Below are 22,982 nucleotides of genomic sequence, written 5' to 3' on the forward strand. Positions count from 1 at the left end.
ATTTTAGAGGTGCCTACAAAATTTCAGGTCAATCGGAGTATTTTAGAATGAGAAAAGTTGAAATTACTATTGCTGTTCTGGTTTTACCCGAATGTAAGAATTGCGCCTGTAATTGGTTGTTTTGGCTCGAAGTGCTTCCGAATTGGTTGTTGAGGTCTTCTGATGCAATTTATCCCTGTTTATTATCTTTCAGCTGGTTTTGGAATTTCTGGATTTGGACTTGGAGAGCCTGAGTTATGATGTTTCCGCTAGAATGCGTTCTGTGAATCTGTTTTTGTGATTCTGGTGTAGTATCTTGCATTTTTGACCTGGTTACACTCGAAACTGGGTTGAGTGACCTTCTGTAATATTGTAGCTCTGTCTCTTAGCTTCGAAACGGTGGGTCTTTCACCTTCATCCGATAATCGTAGCGCCTTTGGTACCATTACCGCAAAATGACATCAAAACTGTTTTTCTGGTTTTGAGCTTAACTTTCATTTCCGGACTTTTCCCTAACTTGACTTGTACTAGTACTACTTGGAGCTTGCTGAATGGCTATTGGATGAACTTGTTGTTGTGTGTGTACCTTTGGGTTGGAATGAGGAAATAATGAAGCCATGATGGCTGGAAAAGTTAGCAAATTCAGGGGAAGTGCTGTCCGAACTTTGAAGGAACTTGTTTGCATTGAGTTTGTGATCTAAGACTTGGATTTGAGCAAGGCAATGTTATATGCTGGATGATTTCTGAGCCGTGGAGGTGAGTGACCCTAAACTATTTCCAAAGTACTTGTGAAACGTTTCTTGCAATATTTACTTTTGAACTGTTTCCAAAGTTACTTTTGAACTGTTTTCTTGCATATCATGCGTGCTTATATGAGAGTGTTCCTTGTTTGATATATTTCCTTGACTTATTGGCTTGTTATTATGGATTGATAATGTGTTAAGTGCTTTCAATGATGGTTAAAACGAGTTTTCTGGGCGAGTGTGTACTTTATCGCACTCGACCTAAAATAAATGTGAAATTTTCAATGATTAAGGATTAAATGTTACTTGTGCATGAATGTAAGCCTTTTGGCTGAACTGGCCACTGCCCTTTGTTATCGATCGACTCGAGCCAGCAGCGGACTCGGTCGGGCGATATGGTGACCCTGGGTGAATTTGGTATACTCGAGTATTACCTTGTAGTCCGGCTACGTCCGGATGGGTGGAGTCCGGTCAACGTCCGGAAAAGGGATGAACGAACAAAAGGATGAATGAGGGATTCTACTTACAAAAATGTATTTTTAAACAATTGGAGGAATAAGGGGAAAAGTCAGGGGAACGAACGAACAAACGAATAGCTCCATGTGGACCGTATCCTTTTAATGAATGTTACTATCGCTTTCCATTGTACATGTTTCTTGAATTATTGATACTCCATATTTAATGTCGTGTAAATGTTGAAATTGTTTTTGGACTTATCATTTGATTTATGACATCATTGAAATGAACTATTGTGAAACCGATTTGATTACTGATTTTTCTGGTTACTCGCTGAGCTTCTAGCTCACCCCAAAAATATTTTATTCCCCTCCACAGGGCTCAAGGCGAAGGAAGGACTTGTAGTACTTGTGCACGTGACTGGATGGCCTATGTTTTGTATAATTTGGATTTGGAAATCATTTTATGTATAGTTGGGAATTATTTTCGCTTTGCTTTTGACATGTAATTATTGGAGAATTTGATGTAATATTTGAGGTTTATTCTTGTAATTTATTTGAGGATTGTAGTAAACGACTGAGTTCCGGCGAGAGCTGGGCAGGCGGCCCGCCGAACCCTTTGGTTCGCCTCAGGGGGAGGTGGGGCCGTCACAGACAAGGCTTGGTCGAGAAGTTTGGTGAACCTTGAGAAATTTTATAACTTGATCTTTGGAGATTTTGCTTGGCATACTCGAATAGTATTGCCACCTCGTGCTTGTTTGGTTTCGGATCCGAGAGGGTGATATAGTGGGTAGAGGAAGTAAGCCGAACTCTACGGACATGTTGTTACTCGAGTTGACGGAGGGTCAACCCAAAATGGCTTGAATCGGCCGAGACGTGGGAATAGCTCCTGAGAGCTCATGTATCCTTTCTACTTGTGTTTTACTCCATACTTGCTCACTTATATGAAATTCATGTTAAGTCACTTTTAAGTGTGCTATTTGATTTAATTCGTGCTACTTGCTTGCTTGCTTGATTTTCTTGGTCTCACTGAGCGTTAGCTCACTCTAAATTGTTATTCCTTAACAGGTTTTGGAAGTGGAAGTTGAGAACTCCAGACTAGCAGTTTTTGGTTGAAGCTAGTAAATCTTTTGTATGATATTGGAGACATTTGAAGTGTAAACTTTGTTATATTTGGGTTCTTGGATTGTAATCGTAAATGGTAGCCTTAGAAGAATTTGGCTTGTAAATTCGAAGTATTCCTTTTGTGAGAACCCGTAATTTGTTATTTTCTAGGTTTTAGGATTTTTCATGGCTTGTTTTCTGCATTTTCGTGATTAGAAACATTTCGAGATAATTTTAAGGAGCAGATATAGGTTTTAGATGATTTTTCTAGTATCAAATAGATTTTGAGAAATTAAGAGCGTATATCGGATGTGGGACCCACTAGTGCGAGAAGTTCGGAAAAATTCGGCCAACTAGGTTAAGTTTTGAATACTGGAATTAATTTACCGGGTGTTAAGAGATAAGTAGAGGGTGCTAAGTGGATTGGTATAAGAGAGACAAGTTAGGTAAGTATTTAATAAAAGGTGACAAGTGTCACCATTTGAGTGGGTTTACCTTTAAGACCACTATTCATGATCTTACCAATTGACTAAATAAATAAAAAAAAAAACAACCAAAATTTCTCTATTTTGCTCTTCATTGTGGCCGGCTCTTTCTCTCAAAAAGAAAGGAAGAAACTCTTCAAGTTTTGCTTCCATTTAGCTCAAATCCATCCAACCAACCATTGAAACTTGCAATTTCTCCATAAAACCTCTTCAATTAGTGTTAGTGAGTTGATTTGTGAAGTTATTTGGAAAGCTAGGAGGACCTATTGCTCTCTCTCTCTCTTGTTTCTAAGGTGAGTTGTGAAGAGCTACTCTCCTCTCTTAATTGATGCTTGAATCATGCTTAGTGGTAGTATGAGATGCAAGTTTATGGATTATTTCTTGATTTGTGGTTGTAGTGATGAAGTTTTATTATTTTTGGGGATTTTTCTGTTTTAATATGAGCATGATTGTGTGGCTATCTATGATGATTGGAAATGGTATATAATGACTCTAAGAGGTGGGAAAAGTGGTTAATTGCAAACAATTGCTGAATTGGAAGAAATTTTGGAAAGTTAGGTTTTGGTTAGGGAACATTCTGCCCGAATTTAAATATCCTAGTTAGAGGCCGAATTGGCCTTGGCTTAAAACATGAAAGTTGTATGGAATGACATTTTAGAGGTGCCTACAAAATTTCAGGTCAATCGGAGTAGCGTAGAATGAGAAAAGTTGAAATTACCCTTGCTATTCTGGTTTTATCCGAATGTAAGAATTGCGCCTGTAATTGGTTGTTTTGGCTGGAATTGCTTCAGAATTGGTTGTTGAGGTCTTCTAATGAAATGTAGCCCTGTTTTTAGCTTTCAGCTGGTTTTGGAATTTCTGGATTTGGACTTGGATAGCTTGATTTATGATGTTTCCGCTAGAATGCGTTCTGTGAATCTGTTTTTGTGATTCTGGTGTAGTATCTTGCATTTTTGACCTGGTTGCACTCAAAACTGGGTTGAGTGACCTTCTGTAATGTTGTATCCCTGTCTTTTAGCTTCGAAACGGTGGGTCTTGCACCTTCATCCGGTAATCGTAGTGCCTTGGGTGCCATTACCGTAAAAAGAGGTCGAAAACTGTTTTTTTTCAGGGCCAAAGCTAATTGCATTTCCGCATTTTCTGGTTTCCTCTAATGTTTGTATATGCTTATGGAACCCTATTGGGGTTGTATTTGGCATTGGTTTATGACTCGTTATCGAGTCTCATTGTACTTGTTTGCATGTTTTAGGGCGTGACGTTGGTGCACAACGTTCTTTTGACGGAAGTGCATGAAACCGCATTTGCGAGCTTGGTGAGTGTACTACTCACTTGTGTGTTAATATATGGCTTTGATAATTGAACTTGGTGCTTTGAATGTTAATTGCTTGAAGTGAAAATGTACTTTATCACTCTCACTATGTGCCTTATATCCTTGTTATCATGTGATTGGAATGTTACACGAAGTGTTACTTGAAATGAAAGTACATGACTTGGTGTCGTGGACGAGTATCCAACGACTACAATTGTTATCAATGAGCTCAACCCCATTGGTAGTTGATTGAATCGAGCCGGCGAGGGCTTGGTCGTGCCAATTAATGTGCCTTGGGGAAGTGTTATATGGAATCTTGTAGTATGAAAGACTCTTGATTCTGGTTTACTCGAGTAATACCAAAGTGCAAGTGTTTGGATTTCGGGCCCGGTAGGGGGATGTTAGGTGGAAGGAACGGAAGTAAAGTGGAGTCTACGGTTGGTTACTTTTAAACATTGACGGAAAGTCAATGCGATCTGATCAAGAATGCCAACGAGAAAAAGGGCTCTTGAGAGCCGCCCGTATCCTTTTATCCTCATTATTGATGTGTGTTTTTATTTACTCTTGATGAATTGGACTGAGAAGCTTGATGCATCTATGAACTTGGTCGCTTGAGTAGTAATCTCACTGGGCAATTAGCTCACACCGTTCCTTTTGTTTTCCTTACAGGAATATGACTCTTTTGGAATGAATCTTGATAGATGGTTGCCGAATGAACTTGATGAATATCTCTTTTGTTTTGTATTTGAAGTGAAACCCTAAATGTATCTTTAGGGCCGTTTTCACTTTTAATTTTGCAACCCGTGTATATATGAACTTTTGAAAACTTTTGTATGCCACTTTGGGTTGTAATTGCTAAAGTTCAAGATGTGAATGTTTGCTTGCTATTTGGTTGGATTGTGACGGGTCGGTTACTATTCATGACCGACTCCGGATTTTTTTTTTTGGGGTTATTTTGCCATTTTGACTCGTTTACGCGCGTTATAAGTTCCGGAACAAAATAGATCGCTCTAAACTGCACCGTTAGTCCTGGCGAGAGCTGGACAGGCAGTCCGCTAACCCCTCTGGTTCGCCTTAGGGGAAGGTGGGGCTGTCACAGGTGGTATCAGAGCCTAGGTTTGAATTAGCTTGGGTGTAATAGAGATGCTTGATTTGAGGGTTCTTTGTATATGGCCTTTAAGCTTATTTATGATTAATTGCTCTTTTGGTGTAGGATGGCCGGACAGGGTGAGCCTAGTGATAGTCCGCCGGGCGAGAGACCTCGCGGAGCACTCCCAGTGATACCATACCAGATACGGCCAGGAGGGGCCGTCGTACGTTAGAGCCCGTCTAATCGCCTTCGACGTTGCGAGTGCCGACATAAGTATGCCTATCCTAATGCTCTCGTGTTTGCAGTGGACAAGGAGCGTAAGGAGTTGGCCGGAGAGCATGCTCGACTGGAGTCCGAGGTGACCCAACTTAAGGCGGCCAATGAGAGACAGGCCGAGCGCATTGAGGGCCTGAAGGACGATGTACTTGAGGCAGAGGATAGGGTTGATGACCTCTGTGCTCAGCTTAGGGAAGTCCGAGAGCGCGAGAGTAAGCGAGCTCGCAAGGTGAAGGTTCGAGCTGCATCGATCCTGAATCTTTGCGCGGACGTGGTTGAGGACGTGAGTGACGAGGACTCATGCGCGAGTCCTGAGGCTGGGGTTGGATCCACTCCGTCGGGTGGGTCTCATAGCTCGTCATCGGTCTAGGTTACGACTCCTAGAGTTGTTTTGGATAGTTTTGGTTTTGTATATAGGGCAAATAGGGAGAAGGGCCTTAGCTAATCATTTTGTACGGCTAGATTAGCTACGTGTATATTTCTTTTGATAAGGCCATTCCCTTGGGGATTGTCCATGTTTGTACCTGACATGACTGAACTTGACTTGACTGATTGTATATATGTGTGTTGTTTGCCTTGCTTGGAATGTATATATGTGTTTGGAAAGGTTTTGAGTTTACTTACATGCATTGTTTTATATTGGTTTAGTACCATTACCTAGATCAAGTAAAAAGTTATGGAAGGAACAAGTGGTACTGGGGACGTGGGCGCGGAAATAGACAACCCACACCGGATAGGGGTACTGGGGAAACCTCTACTGGACCTAACCCTGACTCCAATGTGCAAATCGCTGCTGCTATGCAGCAAATGACTAACTTGCTGGCACAAGTGGTGCAGCAACAGGGCCAGAACCCAAACCCTAACCCCGGAAACCCTGGCAACCATGTCGAGAGCGAAGACAGAGCTCTCGAACGTTTTCAAAAGTTTGCTCCACCCAAATTCATTGGGGGACCTGATCCGGATGTTGCCGAGCGATGGCTCGAGAAGATGGTCGATATTTTTGCGGCCTTGCACTACACCGATGAACGGCAGGTGACTTTTGTCGTATTCCAGTTAGAAGGGGCGGCCCGTTCCTGGTGGAACGTCATATGACAAAAATGGGAACGGGAACAAACGCCCAGGACTTGGGTGAATTTCATCAGGGAATTTAACGCGAAATTTTTCCCTCCTCTAGTTCAGGAGAGGAAGGAAGACGAGTTCATCCGACTCCGCCAAGGAACTCAATCGGTGGCTGAATATGAGAGCTAGTTCACCCGTTTGTCCAAATTCGCGCCTGAGTTGATCATGACGGAGCAACGGCGAATTAGGTGTTTCATTCAGGGCTTGAACGTCGAAATCCAAAAGGACCTCGCAGTGGCTCAAATCAATGCTTTTAGCGAGGTCGTAGAAAAGGCCCAAAGGGTAGAGAGTGCTCGATTGCAGGTTCGGAACTTCCAGGCGAAAAAGTGGGGCTTTCCTGGAAGCAGTTCTGGACAAGGGGACAAAGGAACTCCCTCAAAGTTTGGACGCGGAGCTGGAGGTGGACGACAGTCAGGTTCCAGCAGAGGGGCTCAGTCTAGGGGCGGCCCAGCCGGGAGAGGCCAAGGTGGAAACTTCCAGAAGGGTTCAGGTTCGGCGTCCTGTGGACCTTGTGTCGCGCCCCACTTTTTGAGTATGTGAATGTAGTGTGTGGGATATGTATGTGAATGTGTGTGAAAATGAAAATAAAAGGCCGTGGGATTGTGAAATGCGACGGTTTGGCCAAACAAAGTTCAAAAAGGGTTTTTGAATAGAAAATGGAGTCGCCACTTGGTATAGAGTTAGGGTGTACCAAGTCACCCAAAAAGTGATTTTTTTTTTTGGAAAAGAAAAGCGAACAAACCCTTTTTAAAGAACTCTTAGGTCTACGTAACCAAAGAAAGGGATCAGGGGTCACATTTGATAAGGGAGAAGACAAAGGCAAAGCCTAAGGCACTCCCTTACCCTAGCCAAAGCTAGTTGCGTGACTTAGCCCTACTTTTCCTAATTCATCTACCCAAAATATGCGTTGCATGTTGGATATGACTAATGGATATGAAAAAAATGCAATCCTAAATCTAAAATGTCTCTTATGAGGCTTTTTGGTCCCAATCACATGAGTTGTGATGGCCAATAAGGAAAACTCTCATAGAGGGCACGGGTAATGCAAATGAGGACCCAAATATGAATGCAAGTGTGAAAGTGTAAGAAGAATGCAAAAATAAAATACCATAAAAATACAAATGTAAGTGCAAGTGTGCCAATGAAAGAAAAGTGCATGTGTGCAAATGTAAGAAAAGTGCATGTGTGCCAATTGAGAAAATAAAGGTGTTTGTGTGCAAGTGGATGAAAATATGGTATAATAGTAGTAAATGCATCTAGGTACAATTGGGTGCAATTTGTGAGGTAGAAAATAAGTAAGTGATACGGAAAGAAGAGAAATGTGTGAACATGGCATGTGGAGTGAGAAAAATATAAGTAGTGAGAGAATGTAGATAAAAAATGAAAAAGTGATATGGTAAAATGGAGGTGCATGAACCTAGAGGAGTGCATCAAGTTGGGTACGGGAATGACTTCTAACTTCATGATTTTAATTTTCCCTTTGATTAGAAGGAAGAACTAGCGTGCTAAGGCTATTTTGTAGCCACACTCGCTCGTTTCCCTTACCGAAAGGGGACTCTCAAGCAAATGTACCCTATAACTAGCATGAGGATGCAAAAACCTAAAATGAAGGGGAAAGGATTGCAGGATCATGCCAAATGCTAGAAAACTAAGAAAAAATGTATGAAATGTAGTGAAACATGCAAGTATGTACTAACGAGAAGGGGCCCTATTGGGTCTAGCGTTGGACTAGCCCACATCTACGCTCTCTCACAAGCATTGGACTTGCAAGAGCTCGAGGGGACAACCATGACTAGCGTTGGACTAGCCACGGTGACGTCACACATTCATTGTAAACCAAATAGATCATGTAAAGGCTAATAAAGCAAATAAACACATAAATCACATATTACACATAACACATAAGCATGGTATCTAGATGCAAGACCCTAAGAAAGCAAGTAACACGTAGCACGCAAGCATGCAAATCACACTAATGAACCTATTACATTGGCTAACTAAAACAAATGGGGAAGGGGAAAAGTGAATAAAAATGTTCTCCAAGCCCTATCTATTACAAGCCAAGAGGTGTACACATACCCCATAAAAGAATAACTTAATAAAAGCAAAAGTAAATGAAGTAAATGAAGTAAATGAAAGGAATTAAGGAAAGGCAAAGAAAGCAAAGTAGACATGCAATTCTCACTTAGCACGTTGGATCATATAGGGTCGAATAAGGTCAAAATAAGGGATAGAGTGTACCTCCCTTGCAATGGTAACCAAATGAAGGAAGAATTAACTTCAAAACAATAACGAGGTCAAGGCACCACTTTAATTTAACAAATAATTACATGAAACGAGAATTAAGCATAAAAATGGAAATTAAACACGAAAATGAAAAATCAAACACAAAATATAATTACTTAAAGTATTTTATAAAATGAAAATCATCTATACGCAAGAAATTAGAGCAATAGGGACCTAATTAAGATAACTAACAAATTTGAAAAGGGTTTAAACTTTTAGAATTGATGGCTTAAAATGAGATGTATTAAAACCAAATGCCAAAATTTCACAAGAAGAAGAATAGGAAATAAATCTCTATATTTAAACAATCAAATTCCCAAATTTGTACCAAAACTATGAAACTGTCATGAACCATTAAATCCCCGAAAATTCACTCCACCACTCATGAATATTCTGTCCAAGAATCAAATTAAAGCATACCAAGAGAAAACAACATGTCAAAGGGACAAAATTGTTTAACTTTTCCCACTTTATGGGCCATAGTAGCATGAAACACAAGCCAAGGGGTCAAGGTGTGATTATTGGAAACTATTTCCATGCAAAGAAACATGCAAATGCTTCAGGCAAGCCAAACGAACCAAGCTTTCTCTGTATTCTGCAATATTCCAGCCGTGGCTTCTATAACATTAAGCTCTCAAATGCGATGCAGATTTCATGCAAGATTTCGGACATAAGCTAGCAAAAACCATCACTCAACATCACTTAACATATAAACACTTTCATTCACAGAATCCAGTCATGGACCGTGAACCATTTAAGATCAAATGGAGGCAAATGAAGAACCAAATGGAAGACATGTGCAGCGATAGAAAAGTAAATCCAGCCTTGTGATTTCTTGAAATGAAACTTCATCACCCAACAAAGAGTCCTATATGAAGCAACTCAAAATCTAGTGCAAAGCTTCAAACTATCCCAGAAAAACCAGTTCAAGCAACGGGACACAAATGCAGCAAAAGAAAGAATGAAACTTGCGACAATTTCCAGCCATGCCTTACGGCAATGTTGTTGCTGCGTTTGATTTACTTTAGCCGAACTATGTTTGCACGCAAGAATTCAAACAGATTTATACTAGTTCAATAGCTAAGCCCAACTACAAAGGCTCCAATAATCTTACTAGAAATGAAAGTGCAACACCAATGTAAAGCAAGAAACTCAGCAACAACGAAATGGCCATTGCTACCACAATCAGGTGCCATAATGCAGCGGCAATCTACCCCATATTGATACATTACTTCATGACACACTTGCACATAGTGTCCCAGTCAAATGGCTACCAAATCAAAACATCAACGACCAAACAGCCGTAACTTACACAAGAGAGAAAAAAAAATCTAGGTTCGAAAATTTTCTGAGGATGTCTAAGTTCGTCCTCCGCATGCGGATGTTTCGAATCAGTCCTAAACCAGCAAAACATGCATCTTGTGTCTATTACTACCCAGAAGCCAGCATAAAAGGGAGATACACAAATCCACAGAAAGGAAAACGATCAACGAGGGCGGCATGAAGAGTCCCAACTGTTAAATGACATACTGTCTCTTTGGTTTTTCTCTCATTCTTTACACGAACACCAACCACAGAACCAATCTATGTCATGACCTGATAGGGAAATAAACCTCTAGCCTCAACCCAGTCTAAACTTGTGAGATCCTCTACACCCTTAGCCAAATTCAAGAACACAATAGACCCATAACAACGGATGTAACGCAGAAACTAATATATATTTTTTCTTGTTTGATATAAACCAAGTAACCGAGGAACAAACAGATTAGAAGATGTTACCTTTAGCCTTTTGAAAAGCAAATCGAGGTCTGAAAGGGTCGAAAGAAAGGATCTTTGCTCGGTTGAAAACCTCCTCTCGGATTTCTTTTCTCTCCTCAGTTCTCCTGTTACTCAATCTCCCGCGAAGTTCATCTTTTCCAGCCCGTCGCTTTCCTCTCCGTTGCTCTCAGCCGCCACCCAAAGGAAATCTCTCTTGCTAGCTAACCCCCAGTTTCTCTTACGCCGCCACACCTCTTGTTTTTTCTCTCCCTACCATCAGATATTCTCTTTCATCTCTATCTTTCTTTCTAGCTCTCCCCGCCGTCAACCTCTCTCGTTGGTTTTCTTTTCTAGCTGTCCCCCATTTTTTTTTTATCCGCCGTCTCCCCTTTCTTTTATATGGCCCCAGAAAACTAAAACCCTCTCAGCAATGGTTGGATGAAGCCGACTGCATTTTTGGGGAACATCTGATGGTTCCTGATACTCAACCATTGAGATTTCTAGACTAAGCCAGGTGGACTGTACTGTGATCATCGGACGGAGCTAACCCTAAGGCCAAAGAAATAGCCGAGAAAATGCAGTTGCAATTTTCTTCTGCTGCGGCTGAAACCAAATGTTTTCCCTTTTTTTTTTTTTTTTTTCAGACCCTCTTAAACAGCCCAAAACCCGCTCTCGGGTTTCCTTCTTTTTTTCTTTTTTTTTTCCCTTTTTTTTTTTTCTTAAATAAATAACAATAATACAAAAATAACAATTTAAACAAACTTAAATAAAATATACCAAATTAGTACCCGAAAGATAAAATAAAAAACTAAGATTTTCCTTTTTTCCTCTTTTCTTTTTTTCTTTTACTTTTTTTTAATAAAAAGAAATAAAACATATTTTTCCCCAATTTTCTCTCTTTTTGGCAAAAGTTTATGCTAAAAGTCTTATAATAATAAAAATAAATAAATAAATAGCTAAGAGAGCCCAAAATGAATACAAAATACAACTAAAAATAAAATAGAAATAAAATAATAGATAATAATAATCTAAAAAATACTAAAGTGCTATATAAATGGTAAAAGTCTAAGAACCAAAAATCATGGAATTAAGAGAATTATTACTAAAAATAAAACAAAATTAGGATAAAAATTATCTTTTAAAATTTGATGTCTAAAGTTTGCCCCTCTTTGTCTGAGTTTTGGAAAAACTTGAGACAAAGAAGTAGACACCAAATACTTACCTGTGTTATTTGACCACAAAATGATTCCAACGGACAGGAATTTAAAACGGGACTGACTCGAACAGGAAATTTAAAACGGGGTTGACCCGAACAGGAAATTTAAAACGGGAATGACCCGAACAGGAATTTAAAACGGGACTGACCCGAACAGGAAATTTAAAACGGGATTGACCCGAACAGGAAATTTAAAACGGGATTGACCCGAACAGGAAATTGAAACGGGACTGACCCGAACAGGAAATTTAAAACGGGATTGACCCGAACAAGAAATTTAAAGGAAATTTAAAACGGGATTGACCCGAACAGGAAATTTAAAACGGGATTGACCCGAACAGAAAATTGAAACGGGACTGACCCGAACAGGAAATTTAAAACGGGACTGACCCGAACAAGAATTTAAAACGGGATTGACCCGAACAGGAAATTTAAAACGGGGTTGACCCGAACAGGAATTTAAAACGGGACTGACCCGAACAGGAAATTTAAAACGGGATTGACCCGAACAAGAAATTTAAAACGGGATTGACCCGAACAGGAATTTAAAACGGGAATGACCCGAATAGGAAATTTAAAACCGGAATGACCCGAACAGGAAATTTAAAACGGGAATGACCCGAATAGGAAATTTAAAACGGGAATGACCCGAACAGTAAATTTAAAACGGGATTGACCCGAATAAGAATTTAAAACGGGACTGACCCGAACAGGAAATTTAAAACGGGAATGACCCGAACAGGAAATTTAAAACGGGACTGACCCGAACAGGAAATTTAAAACGGGATTTCGCTGAGGAGGTTTAAACAATGAATTGAGTTTTTACCTGGGAGTGGTTCAAACTTTTGTACCAATAGGGAGATTTGATCTCTGATAGCTGATGTTGTTTCTTATGATCAAGCTTTGCTAATATCACTTCGTCTTTGCTTAGTGGGGAGCTTTTTCTGACATCAATTTAGGTGCGAAAAGGAGAGTGGTTGTTTTCCTTTGTGAACGCAACGTTCCTGCAAGAAAAGAAGAAATAATGGACTTGCCACCATCATTTGATCCGGTTTGCCTTGAGAATCGTGTAAACATGAGTCTTGTGATGTTTTTGCCTCTGTTCTGCGGCGTCTAGCTTAGTCGAACTTGTAATTTTGAAACCTTTTAATTTCTGAGACTGATAAAGTACGTATTTACCACATCACCAAATCTATGTAGCAGCTTTGTTGCGCTTTACCCACTTTGATAGATGATTGAATCCCCTATCCTTGCACAAACCCTAGGGTTTATCATCCATTCGAATCCCATGGTGAAAGAATGATGCATGAAAATTTGTCATATAAGAATCAATGATATATGCATGATGATTTCCTATGTCAGGCAAAGATGAGCATGCAAAAGAATGCAGACAACCACAAGCAGTTGAACGCAAATAATCGAGAAAAACCAAGAGGTTTATAAAGATATATTTTGCAAAAGAATATTTGTAAAAAATGCAAATTTGGCCAACGAATCATATTCAAGACTTTGGATATATTTGCTTCGGAATTCGATACTGGCAGGAGTATCACAAACATGAGGAAAAGTCTAAATGAACCAGGTCACCAGCTGTTCCTTCTCGCGCTTGTCTTGTTGAGAAAACCTGCCTTGGCGCCCTTTCGGGTTTTTACCAAGATTGCCCCCATCCTTTTTGTTTTTGTTTTGTCTTTTTCTTCTTCTTTCTTTTTCTCTTTTTTTCTTTTTTTTTTCTTTTTTTTTTCGAGGCGCCCTTTCGGGTTTTCACCTAAAGAACAATGAAATATCTCGACCATGATCGACTCAGAAAAATGAGTTAAAGATTTCGGGCATCAGTAAAATGCACTTCCCTTGTAAGATTAGGCGAAGGCATTATGGACATCACTTGCCAGTTGATTAACAAATTTCCTAATAGAAATACAACAAGTGACGAAAGCCAGGACTTTGGGCTTTGTAATGAGGTCAGGTGGGGTGTTTTTCAAGAAAAGTTGAGGCTTGAAAGCAAATTTTGATGTGAGGTGTGAAATAACTTGAGATTGCACTATTTTGAAATCGTTTCCGATTTTGAACGAAACTGAGGAAAATTTGCCCCAGTTTGATCGAATTTTCTCTCTTTGCATTTTCTTCATTGCATGTTCCTCACTTTTGCATTTTTCTTTAAAAACTAAATTTGCCCCAATGTGGGGTTCTCTTTTCTTTTTGATCATCTCTCTTTCAAAATAAATTTGCCCCAGTGTGGGGTTTGCAATTCTCAGGGGATATCAAATGAAAATTTGTCAATTCTGATGGCTCAAAGGGGACAAGTAGAGATAAAATGTTTTGAGTGTAAAAGAAGATGGCCTGACTTGCATTTCGCCGTTTGTATGAATTTCTAAAGAAATTTTGCATGATCAAATGAAAAACTTCTTGCACATGTCTGAGTTGATGGGTTGAGGGAATGTTCGCCCATCCATTTCTGCCAAAATAAGTGTTCCGCCAGGTAATACCTTTTGGACAATGAACGGCCCTTGCCAATTTGGAGCAAATTTGCCTTTAGCTTCATCTTGCATTGGCAAAATCCGCTCTAGTACTTTGTCACCTTCTTCGAATGCACGTCGATGGACTTTTTTGTTGTAAGCCCGGGCCACACGTTTCTGATAGCACTGACCATGACAGATAGCATTGAGCCCCTTTTCATCGATCAAAGTCAATTGCTCATGGCGCTGCTTTATCCAATCAGCCTCCTCCAATTTAGCTTCCATGAGGATTCGTAGCGAAGGAATTTCAACTTCAGCTGGTAATACAGCTTCCATTCCATACATGAGTGAATATGGCGTTGCCCCAGTCGATGTCCGGATAGAAGTCCGATATGCCATTAATGCATAAGGCAACTTTTCATGCCAATCGTGATGCCTTTCAGTCATTTTGCGGATAATCTTCTTCAAATTCTTGTTTGCGGCTTCTACAGCTCCATTCATCTGATGCCTATAAATGGCAGAGTTGCGGTGTCTGATCTTGAACTGCTCGCATAGTCCATCTACCATGTCATTGTTCAGATTCTTGGCATTGTCTGTAATAAGCGTTTCGGGTACTCCAAAGCGACAGATGATGTGATCTCTCACGAAATTGGCCACTACCTTCTTCGTTACATGTTTGAATGACTCCGCTTCAACCCATTTAGTAAAGTACTCAATTGCCACCAATATAAATCGATGTCCATTTGAAGCGGGAGGATCAATTGTACCAATCACGTCCATACCCCACATTGAACAGGGCCATGAGGCGGTCATACTATGCAATTCAGTGGGCGGAGCGTGTATAACGTCACCGTACATTTGACATTTTATACATCTTCGGACAAAATCTATACAATCACGCTCCATAGTAAGCCAGAAGTATCCGGTTCTCATGATTTTCTTTGCTAACAAATGGCCATTCATGTGAGGTCCACAAACGCCACTATGCACTTCTTTCATCATATATTGAGCTTCGTCTTCATCAATGCACCTTAAGAGGTTCAAATCTGAGGTTCGTTTGTACAAAACTTCTCCACTCAAGAAAAATTTTGAAGCCATTCTACGCAGGAAACTCTTGTCCTTTGTACTAGCATGCAGAGGGTAGGACCCAGTTTTGAGAAACTCCTTAATATCATTATACCAAGGCATATTGTCCGAGGACTTGTATACAACCCAACAGTGGGCAGGCTTGTCTTGAAGTTGAATCTGGATTGGTTCGATCCTCAATTTATCTGGATACTGGATCATAGAAGCTAAGGTGGCCAAAGAATCAGCAAATGCGTTTCGGGCTTGCGGGAGATGTCCGAACTCCAAATTTTGAAATTGCTTGGCCAGAGTGAGCAGACTACAATGGTAGGGCAAAATTTTTGAATCTTTGGTTATCCACTGCTTCAAGGTTTGGTGCACGAGCAAATCTGAATCACTGAAAGCTACCAACTCTTTGATTTCCATTTCTAAAGCCATTTTGAGACCAAAAATGCAGGCTTCATATTCAACCATGTTGTTTGTGCAAGCAAATTGCAATTTGGCAGCGGCAGGGTAGTGCTTCCCTTCGGGTGAAACCAAAACAGCTCCAATTCCAGCTCCGAGAGAATTCGAAGCTCCATCGAAGAAAAGCCTCCATTCAGAGCTTTGCTCACTTATATCGTCTGTGGCGCCTACAAATAAGACTTTCTCATCAGGGAAATAAGTATGAAGTGGTTGATAATCATCATCCCTTGGATTTTCTGCCAAATGATCAGCTATAGCTTGCCCCTTGACAGCCTTCTGTGAAGTGAAAACAATATCGAACTCTGAGAGAATTATCTGCCATTTAGCCAGACGTCTAGTTAGCATCGGCTTCTCCAAGAGATACTTCAAAGGATCAGATCGGGAAATAAGATAAGTGGTAAGGCTCAACAGGTAGTGTTTCAACTTTTGAGCTACCCAGGCCAATGCACAGCAGCTTTTCTCAATGAATGAATAATTAGCCTCATACTGCGTGAACTTCTTGCTTAGATAGTAAATGGCTTGCTCCTTCCTTCCGGAGTCATCATGCTGCCCGAGGACACAACCAACTACTTTTTCAAGCACAGATAGGTACATGATTAATGGTCGACCCGGCTTGGGTGGCACCAAAACTGGCGGATGTAACAAATAATCCTTGATTTTATCAAAAGCTTGTTGGCATTCTTCACTCCAATACAATGGCACATTCTTTCTTAACAATTTGAACAACGGCTCGCATGTGGCAGTTAACTGGGCAATGAAACTCCCAATAAAATTGATCTTTCCTAAGAAACTTTTCACGTCCTTCTGAGTTTTCGGCACTGGCATATCTCGAATTGCTTTGATTTTCACTGGATCTATCTCTATGCCTCTTTTACTAACAATGAATCCCAACAGCTTACCAGCTGGTGCTCCAAAAGCACATTTCGTAGGATTTAGCTTCAAATTGTACTTTCGCAACCTTTCGAATAGCTTCTTCAAATCAACCAAATGGTTCTCTGCCCTTTTAGACTTGATTATGATGTCATCCACGTAGACCTCCATCTCCCGGTGGATCATATCATGAAACAGGGTGGTCATGGTCCTTTGATAAGTAGCTCCGGCATTCTTTAAACCAAATGGCATCACCCGGTAGCAAAATGTGCCCCAAGGGGTGATAAAAGCAGTCTTCTCCCTATCCTCTTCTGCCATCAAAATCTGGTGGTATCCAGCGAAACAATCACAAAAAGATTCAATCTCATGCCCAGCGGTATTGTCTAAGAGAATGTGAATATTTGGCAGAGGAAAATCATCTTTAGGACTGGCCTTATTGAGGTCTCTATAATCAACACAAACTCGCACCTCTCCATTCTTTTTTGGAACAGGGACTGGATTCGAAAGCCAAATAGGGTAATGGGAAACAATGATAATGTTGGTTTTGAGTTGTTTTTCAATTTGCTCTTTTATTTTGAGGCTCATATCTGATTTGAATTTTCGGGGTTTTTGTTTTACGGGTGGAAAAGTAAGGTCTGTGGGCAACTTATGCACTACCACATCAGTTGAAATACCAGTCATATCATCATAGGACCATGCGAATACATCCTGGAACACAGTCAAAAATTCAAGCATCTCCTTTTTCTGCCTCTCATTCAAACGAATACTAATTTGCACCTCCTTAACTTCATCTTTAGTGCCAATGTTAACCTTTTCTGTTTCTTCCAGGTTCGGTTTTGGTTTCTCCTCATATTGTTCAAAGTCCTTTGCAAAAGAATCGAATACCTCCTCATTATCACTCTCGCTTTGGAGCTCGGATTCCCAAACCTCCAAGTCGTGAGTGATATAGAGATTGCCATTATTGAATTCCAGAATAGTGATATCCAAAGGGTCGAATAATTTTATTTTTGGCCATCTGAAAGAATTAACGAATGTGGGATAATAAGCAAACAAACATACAACAAAGAAATGAACAAGCAATATGACAAACGAATAAACAAAACAACATGACAAGAACCACTTGTGCATTTTCATAAAACCTTTGATTGAAAGCGAAAACAAAAAGAAAGCAAGCGGAAACAATATTTACATATGCGAATTTTAGTCAAAGGTAAAGATGCTTTCATTAGCTATTTACAGATGCAGAAGTATTTTCATGAATTCGCATGAATGACGAACTCCTTTAGGTTTACCGAAACTCCTTCTGAATGGGCAGAAACTCGGCTGTCCAATTGGAAATTGATCCTTCAGGGATGTCGGGAAACTCGGCCTCATCTGGGAAACTGTCTTCAAATGTTGCCCCAACGAATAATTGGGCCAAACTAGTTTCGATTCCGTCAACTGGGTTAATCTCTGACGTGATCATCTCGGTTGGTCGTGTAAAAGTATAATACAGTGGTGGAATATCAAGGGCCTTTTGCCTGCCTTCTTTCTCTGCTCTCTTGCGTTCCTTCATTTCTTTGATGTCTTTAGCGGTTGGTCGGAAACCCAAACCGAATGAATCCTTTTTCTCCACATTTTCCACTGGTTTCAGAATTCCTTGTAGATCACGTCCCAGCCCTTTGTCAAACTCATATCCTCCGCGGATCATTTTCTTAGCCATTATGACACTGGCCTTTGACAGAGCTCATTCCTCTTTTGTTATCCAACTTACGGAGACGTCAAATTTCTCATATTTCAACCGAAACCTTAAATTCAATTTATGGAATTGTAAAACCCCTCACGTTTTTCTTAAAAATGCCCTTTTATTTGAAAATTATTCATTTATTATGGCCCTACTACCCAATCACCTCACAATAAGTGTAAATGAATATAGAAGTAAGGGTTTTCGTTGTCCGTTTTCAAGTTAGAGCGAATTAGGGTTTTCACATTTTTTCGTAGTGTGACTATTCGGTACGGAGTGAGGATCAAATTTGGTAGGTAAGAGTGACTTTTGGATGAGGAAATATTATATGATTGGAAGTACATGGCGCATTATATTGTGTATATTGTTGACGTGACTTGTATATATATGTACACATTTTGATCTTTTGATTATTTCATGCATTTTATAACTTTTAAACATTTTGATCTTGTACCATATTTTGTCCCAATTATAGAAACTATAAAACCATCAAATGGAGACTATGAGATAAGGATTATACGGTTGGATCTTGGATTGCGATACATAGAGTGACTAATTCTTGAGGTAATCCTTACCACTACTGATGAACTCGTTAATGAGGTTTTCGAGTATTCCAACCCTTAGCTCGTTGATTGCAATTTCGAGGACGAAATTCTTTGAAGGAGGGGAGATTGTGATACCCTAATTTTTAGGATCACCTTTTGTTTAGTCTCAAGGAGGATATTACGGTTTCTTTCGTTTATTTTTATTTTCAAACATTATTTTGTTTTAAAGAAGAAACTAAAGTTATTGCTTTGGGTTTGATTTAAAACCTTGTGTTATTTTATAAGACTGGAAACCCTAAAAGTCTAATCAAAACCCTAGTTTCACTTGTGACTGACTGTTTTCTCAAATTTCTCATATTTCAACCGAAACCCTAAATTCAATTTGTGGAATTGTAAAACCCTCACGTTTTTTTTAAAAATGCCCTTTTATTTGGAAATTATTAATTTATTATGGCCCTACTACCCAATCACCCCATAATAAGTGTAAATGAATATAGAAGTAGCCGTGTTTCTTGTTTTAGCCTCTGACCATGTTCTGTCCGTTTTGATAACATACGAACTGGGAGGTGACCTCTTCATCAGAAATGTAGATCTTGGTCTTAGCTTCGAAACGGTATAGAGTTCATCCAAATCCGAGTTCCGTAGCTTCAGTTATGACCGAAACAAGATCGGTTGTCAGAACTGCCTTCGAATTTGGACAGTTATGACAGGAATGTTTGGACCCATTTTCCTCCAAGCTCCGTAGTGATTCAGCTTTTGGTCCAAACATGAAAGTTATAGCCTTATGAATCAGCTTTCTAACGCCTCTGGAATTTCTTGATTTCGATTTCTGAGCCGTGAGTTACGGTCTTTCAAACAGGGCCTGTTTGATAAACCGACATGAGATGGCTGGAACTATTTCGTGCATTTTTGACCAATACCTATTGAGATCTGTGTAGACACCAAATTTTTATTATTTTTAATTTCATTTTTATCATTTATTATTTATTTATTAATTGGGTTAGATTCATCATTTTCATTTTTGTAAGATGTTAAAAGTGGCTTTAATTCTCTTAAACTTGGTTTGAAAATTGTTAATTTATTTTTAATTGATTTTTGAAGAAAAATGAAAATGACAAAAAGTAAGGGAAAATGTGTGGATAGGTGGAAGTGTGCATGTTGAACAAGTGTACAAAATAATCATTAGACAAGTGTCTCTCTTGTGTTTTGGACAACAAGGCATCTATGGGGGTTAGGTGTTAGATTTTTGGTGGCCCAAGATTTGAAAAAATAACAAAAAAGGGGACGGCTGAAAAAGGGATGGCCGGAGCTGGGAAATTTTTGAAGAGAGCCACAGGGCAAAAATAAAAAGCCAAGCGGATGAAAAAGGAAAAGGAGAGGAGCTACGGTGGAATTGAAAACAGCGAGGGTACTTAACTGCAGCTCAACCCGCCGTTTGGAGCTTGAACACTTGCATCTTCAATTGTAAGCAGCATTTTAGTAGTCGTGCAAGGATATTCCAACTCAATTCCTTCGATGACCGGTTTCTCTTGGGTTTGGACGGCACGTACCAAGGCTTGAAGGGACTCCTTGAATCTCTTAGCTCGTGCTCGTGTCACTGGGCCTTGGGGCACCATCACAGGGTCTACTTGTACACTTTGGGCCTCGTGCTCAATCGCATCAAGGTGTTAGGTGGGAGTACAAGTGGAGTTCTACGGACCTTATTTATGATCGACGGAGTGTCGACAGGAGGTCACGCATGGCAAACGACTTGGCTTGGGAGCCAACCCGTATCCTACCGTTGTGATGTTACATTCCTGTATTGATGTGAAATATTTGGATTTTATATGCTTAGTTGAATGTGAACTTTACCGTTTTACCCCTGTTTACTTACTAAGCATATAACTTACCCCATTCCATTTGTTTTCCTTAGCAGGGGGCCGACGCGGGGATCGCTCGGGAAGGTGTTCAGTCTTTTGATTAGAGAATAGTTGAATTTATCCTTGTTATAAGTTGACTAGTAAGATGTATATAGTTATCGTGGTGGTTGTAGTTATCAGCTTTTCTAGGGTTTACTTTCCGATACTCATGGCATGTATGACTTGATGTACTAGTTTATGCAACATTTGGAGCTATTGTAGAGTACATAGAACTTACTTTTGGCGTGAACTTTAATTTCTTACGTTTTGAGAGAGTTGGTCCTGGCGAGAGCTGGGCAGGCGACCCGCCGAAACCTGGGGTACGCCCTAGGGGGAGGTTGGGCCGTCACAGGTGGTATCAGAGCCTGCTTCGCGTGGTCTCTGCGCGGAGCGAGCTTGGGGCAAGTGGTGAATAGGTATGAAGGACTAAATGCTCGTTCGAGCATAAGTTATGGATCATAAATGTTGTAGGCCTCAAATCTTTCTCATGGTATCTGAGAACCATAGATAGGTACGTCAGGTAGGAATTTCGAATGTAGATAGTTTACTCTTGGGACTGGCCAGCTCGAGATGTGAATTATCTTATTTCGGATTCTCGTGCCTGAGTACTCCAGAGTTGAGGCGCTGCTAAGTACTTGAGACTTGTATTTTGGAACATGAACAGGCTTTGTCTGGCTAGAGTGAGTACAAGAGATCAACGGACACCTTGGGAAGTGGAGTAAGAAACCGGACGGGGGTGATTTTCACTGAGTGTGGGACGACAAGTCGCGTTTTTTTTCATTTTGCCCTTGCATTGTCCCTACATGTCATTCACTCGTGGTATGTTAATGCCTACATATATAGTACTTACTGCACTTGACTTTGTCTAACTTGAAATGTCCCTTGGTGTACATGGCGCATTATATTGTGTATATTGTTGACGTGACTTGTATATATATGTACACATTTTGATCTTTTGATTATTTCATGCATTTTATAACTTTTAAACATTTTGATCTTGTACCATATTTTGTCCCAATTATAGAAACTATAAAACCATCAAATGGAGACTATGAGATAAGGATTATACGGTTGGATCTTGGATTGCGATACATAGAGTGACTAATTCTTGAGGTAATCCTTACCACTACTGATGAACTCGTTAATGAGGTTTTCGAGTATTCCAACCCTTAGCTCGTTGATTGCAATTTCGAGGACGAAATTCTTTGAAGGAGGGGAGATTGTGATACCCTAATTTTTAGGATCACCTTTTGTTTAGTCTCAAGGAGGATATTACGGTTTCTTTCGTTTATTTTTATTTTCAAACATTATTTTGTTTTAAAGAAGAAACTAAAGTTATTGCTTTGGGTTTGATTTAAAACCTTGTGTTATTTTATAAGACTGGAAACCCTAAAAGTCTAATCAAAACCCTAGTTTCACTTGTGACTGACTGTTTTCTCAAATTTCTGATATTTCAACCGAAACCCTAAATTCAATTTGTGGAATTGTAAAACCCTCACGTTTTTTTTAAAAATGCCCTTTTATTTGGAAATTATTAATTTATTATGGCCCTACTACCCAATCACCCCATAATAAGTGTAAATGAATATAGAAGTAAGGGTTTTCGTTGTCCGTTTCCAAGTTAGAGCGAATTAGGGTTTTCACGTTTTTCCGTAGTGTGACTATTCGGTACGGAGTGATGATCAAATTTGGTAGGTAAGAGTGACTTTTGGATGAGAAAATATTATATGATTAGAAGTGATAATAATAAGTTAGTGATTAGAAGTTAAAACTCAAGTATATGCGATTTAAGGAAAAACGGCTCGGACCGACGGGTGTCGCGCGCTATCGATTGAACACTACTTGATCCCTACTTTATTACCTTAATCTTCTTATTTTATTACAGCTAATTAACCCTCAAAATATCTCATACATCAGCCACAATTGTTGACTTTAAATACCAAGAGAGAGAAGGGAAAAAAATGAATGGAATTGGTGGCGACAAGTGGCGGTATTTCATTGGATGGTTGACTAACTAATTTCAGCTCAATCGGAGCAACGTAGCCTATGAAAAGACCAAAATACCCTTGCTGCCCTAGGATATTTCCAGTGATCCGTTTTCGTCAGTTCATCCAATTGACCGTGTTTATTCACTATGATCCGT

The sequence above is a fragment of the Coffea arabica genome, chromosome 2e, assembly GCF_036785885.1.
Source record: "Coffea arabica cultivar ET-39 chromosome 2e, Coffea Arabica ET-39 HiFi, whole genome shotgun sequence".
NCBI classification, from domain to species: Eukaryota; Viridiplantae; Streptophyta; class Magnoliopsida; order Gentianales; family Rubiaceae; genus Coffea; species Coffea arabica.